This window comes from Quercus lobata, chromosome 2 (genome assembly GCF_001633185.2).
Source record: "Quercus lobata isolate SW786 chromosome 2, ValleyOak3.0 Primary Assembly, whole genome shotgun sequence".
Taxonomy (NCBI): domain Eukaryota; kingdom Viridiplantae; phylum Streptophyta; class Magnoliopsida; order Fagales; family Fagaceae; genus Quercus; species Quercus lobata.
Genome location: NC_044905.1, coordinates 63,803,682 through 63,808,771, shown reverse-complemented (window position 1 = coordinate 63,808,771; position 5,090 = coordinate 63,803,682).

Sequence of the window (5,090 nt, the reverse complement as noted above, 5' to 3'; positions counted from 1 at the left end):
TATAAATGTTTCACACACATATATACTCAGATTATGTTAGAGTAAAAATTTTATTTTGTATAAAAAATAATAATAATTAGATTCTTAACCAGATGGTAAAGAATAATTATTATAAAAACAGATGTTATACATTAAAATTCTATTATATCTAAAATAAATAATAATAAAACCCTATGCGCCATGTTGACCTCAACTAGGTGCATTTAATTCACTTGGACAGTCCCAGAGGCGTCACTACGTTGTATTAAGGCTTGGGGGAAAATAGTTACATATAATATTTTTTAAATTTTTTATTTTTGACCTTCCATAAATAAAAACTTTGAACATCCTAAAAGAAGCCTAACAACAAGCCAATTTAACACCAACCTTTATGTTGGCCTTTTTAAATAAAGAGAAAAAACTCAACAACAAACCAATTTGATCTTAAGAAAAAGGTAAATCTAATAACAAAAATTAGTAATTTGTTGATCTTAAATCTCAGAAAAGACAATTTAAAGGGCAGTAGAGTGTAAACACTAAAAAATAATTAAGTGTGACAATAGGGAGCGAAGACAATTTTGTTTTGTTTGTTTTTTTTTTTTTTTAATGAATATATCGTTGTATTGAATTTTTAATAGAGAAATGTAAAAAAAACAACAATAATTCTTGTTAATAAATTACAAAGACCAATAAGTTGTAAAAATTGAGTTGTTGTCTAATTCTATGTCACATGTCCAAATTATTGTTCTCAATTTTTATGCATTCATAATATTCAATGCAAAAGTTAAGCTAAATACCCACTCATCTAAATAAAGACCACCTTTTTTCTTTTTTCTTTTTTCTTTTTTCTTTTTTTGATAGGTTAGATAAAGACCACTTTATCATTACTACTGTTGAATGTTCTATTGAATGTTTTCGTGTGTAAGCATGAGTTACAAACTAATATTATTCTAAGTGAAAAAAATTAAGACAATGTTAATTTTATTGATGTGAGTATAATTAAAATAAAAATAATAATAAGATGAAAAAATTAAGAAAATGTCAATGTTATTGATTACTAAAAATAGCGTGAGTATACTTCAATTATTAAAAAGAAAAAGCGATGCCAAAGAATCAACTCGGCCATATAAATAGAAAACATGTACGAGCAGAAGAAAAATGGTTTAGTAGAGAAAACATATGAACAACTTTTCCTCTTAACAACAGCTGCAAAAATAGACCAACGTTGAGTTTGAACAAAAGAAGAAAAAAAAAAAAAAGGTTTAGTAGACAAAACATATGAACAACGTTTCCGCTTAACATCAATTGAGGCATTTGTCTTTAAAAAAATAAAAAGAAGAAGAAGAAGTAATTAAGCATTTGCCTCAAAAATGAAAATTCATCCATTGATACTTATCTTCTTCTTGCTAACTGTGTTTGTATCTATCTGATCAAAGAAAAAAAAAATGATTGTTGGAATTTCATGATTCATCCCAAACTACCTAATTATTTTGTGCTGTGATTGTATGGCTAACATATGGATAAAATATATTATAAAACCGTCTTTATAAAAGACCGCTTTTACATTTAGTGAGTCACACACACTTTTAGATATCACATATGATGAAATAATGAACATAAATTAATCTTATAAGATAATTGTCCCAACATAAGGTGACATGATTAGGTAAAATGTGTTCTCGTATCTCTTAAAGTTTTGGATCATTCATGTCTTTCAACACTTCATTAATTCAATTGCAATTTTTTTACTCACAATGGTAGGCAATTTGGTAACTTATATTGAAAATGAAAATTGTAAGGATTTCACTATGAAAGATGGTGAAAGATCAATTTAATTCAATGAAATATTTAATTTTAAGGATTTCATTATAAAAGATATTAATTTCTGTGTATGTATATAAATGCATGTGTTTGTGTATGTGTATGAAAGTTTGTATAGGCTAATAAATTAGTAACACAAATCGGCCCCTCCAAACAAAAATTTCTGGCTCCACCCCTGATTAGCAAACAATTTTTTGCTAAATAAACAGTGACTTAGAGAGACCGATGGAGCAACTTTTGTGGGTTTACACACACATCTCGGATACCCACATTGAATGAAACCTTGAGATTTCCCTGTGTGCAACAGTTGGACTTGACAACTCCTAAACTTGTGAAACATGACGAGGATGATAATCTCAAAGGTAATTCTATATATTGTGCTAACCCTAATGTTAAAACACTCGCAATACATGTAGGACTAAAATTATTTTCTTAATCTAGGTACAAGTACAATCGCCTATAATTTGTTTGAGTCATAATATCTCTACCCTATTCTAGGTCCTTAAAATATTTTTGTCAAACTATTGTTATCATTCTATAAAATGATTAATTATATTAAATAACTGTCACTTCATTATAAGATTTTTTTTTTTTTTTTTTTTTTTTTGGGAAATACTTCATTATAAGATGAATAACTAATTTATCAAAATTTTCATTTCATCTTATCTCTTTGATTGAAATACGAGCCTTATTATAACAAATTAACCGTACCTATGGAAAAATAAAATTATGCCTTTTGTTTTATTGTTTTTCGATAAGGACTACAATAATAGCACCATGACCAATTAAATCTTTTTATTTATGTGAAGGATTTTTCTATGCATACAAGAGCGGGTTAGTTCTTTTTTTTTTTTTTTTTTTTTTTTTTAATTACTAATCATTTTTCAACCTTAACTAGCAAATGATTTTATGCATCAAAGTGCATATACTAAACCCTAAGCCCATGATTAAGAATTCTAAATTTTATCCTTTACCCTTTTTTTTTTCTTTTTTTCATATGTATCCTTTACCTTCTTGCGTATCCAATTAAATTCACCAAAAAGAAAAATTTAAGCAAACGAAATCTCCCAAATTCATTTAGACTTCTAATTTTCCAAATTAGCTAAGTATTGGCTAAAAATGGAGTGTTTAATTTTGTCCTACAATTCAACAGAGTGCCACCCGAGCACAAGTGTTCCATTCAATTGGACATGGTAGTTGCTGTGCATCATGGGTCCGTCAGCTAGGCCTCTAGAGAAGATCCATGTGATTCAAGTAAGCCCAATGCGGCACATATCAAGCCCAGAACATAAGTCTAGTATAATTTAATTTTGGAAAAATCTTGTTTCATCACACTCTCAATTGCACATTCTTAATTTATACACTCGCATCAATTTCAGTAGGTGTGTACTAAGGAGCTAGCGTATGATAGTCATTACTCTTTCATCTTAGATTCTTAGTTGCTTTCTATTGATTAAACCTACCTACCTACTCACTAGGCACTATACGCCATGTTGACGTGGGTTTCGAACTTCCAATTAATATAATTAATAAATTTTTTTAATTATTGAATAAAAGATTTGAAATTTAAATTTCACTTATATCTAAAAAGTAATTGGTAACTTAATTAGATAAGTAAAGAGCAATTATTATAAAGTAGATGTCATACATTAAAATTTTATCATATCTAAAATAAATAATAATAAAATCCTATGCATCATGTTGACCTCAACTAGGTGCATTTAATTCACTTGGATAGCTCCCAGTGGCATCACCATGTTGTATTAAGGCTTGAGGGAAAATAATTACATAAAATTTTTTTAAATTTTTTTTGTTTTTGACCTTCCTGAAATAAAAAAATTTGAACACCGTAAAAGAAGCCAAACAATCCAATTTAACACCAACCTTTATATTGGCCTTTTTAAACGAAGAGAAAAAATCTCAACAACAAATCAATTTGATCTAAAAAAAAAAAACCCAATAACAAAAATTAGTAATTTATTGATCTTAAATCTCAGAAAAGACAATTTAGAGGGTAGTAAAGTGTAAACACTAAAAAATAATTAAGTGTGACAATAGGGAGTGGAGACAATTTTTTTTTTTTGATGACTATATTGTTGTATTGAATTTTTAATAATGTAAAAAACAACAATAATTCTTGTAAATAAATTCCAAAGACCAATAAGTTGTCAAAATTGAGTTGTTGTCTAATTTTATGTCACATGTCTAAATTATTGTTCTCAATTTTGGTGACAAGTTATTCATTCATAATAATTAATGCAAAAGTTAAGCTAAATAACCACTCATCTAGATAAAGATTACTTTATCATTACTACTATTGAATGTCTATTGAATGTTTTCATGTGTAAGCATGAGTTACAAACTAATATTATTCTAAGCCGAAAAAATTAAGAAAATGTCAATGTTATTGATTACTAACGTGAGTATACTTCAATTATTAAAAAGAGAAAGCGATGACAAAGGATCAACTCGGCCATAAAAATAGAAACCATGTGCGAGCAGAAGAAAAATGGTTTAGTAGAGAAAACATACGAACAACTTTTCCTCTAAACAACGGCTGCAAAAATAGACCAACGTTGAATTTGAACGAACGAAAAAAAAAAAAAAAAAAGGTTTAGTAGACAAAACATATGAACAACGTTTCCTCTTTACATCAATTGAGGCATTTGTCTTTCAAAAAATAAAAAGAATAAGAAGAAGAAGAAATTAAGCATTTGCCTCAAAAATGAAAATTCATCCATTGATACTTGTGTTCACTTCAAAGCAATCTATTAAGAGTCAAAGACAATAATTACAAGTTCCACGTTTCTTGGCAATAGACATAGGACTGTAACTTATCTTCTTCTTGCTAACTGTGTTTGTATCTATCTGATCAAAGAAAAAAAAAAAAAAAAAAAAGAATGTTGGAAATTCATGATTCATCCCACACTACCTAATTGTTTCGTGCCGTGATTGTATGGCTAACATATGGATAAAATATATTATAAGACCGTCTTTATAAAAGACCACTTTTACATTTAGTGGCTCTCACACACTTTTAGATATCACATATGATGAAATGAACATAAATCAATCTCATAAGATAATTGTCCCAATATAAGGAGACATGATTCATCTTTATCTATCTGATAAAAGAAAAAAAAAAATGAATGTTGGAAATTCATGATTCATCCCACACTACCTAATTGTTTCGTGCCGTGATTGTATGGCTAACATATGGATAAAATATATTATAAGACCGTCTTTATAAAAAGACCGCTTTTACATTTAGTGACTCTCACACACTTTTA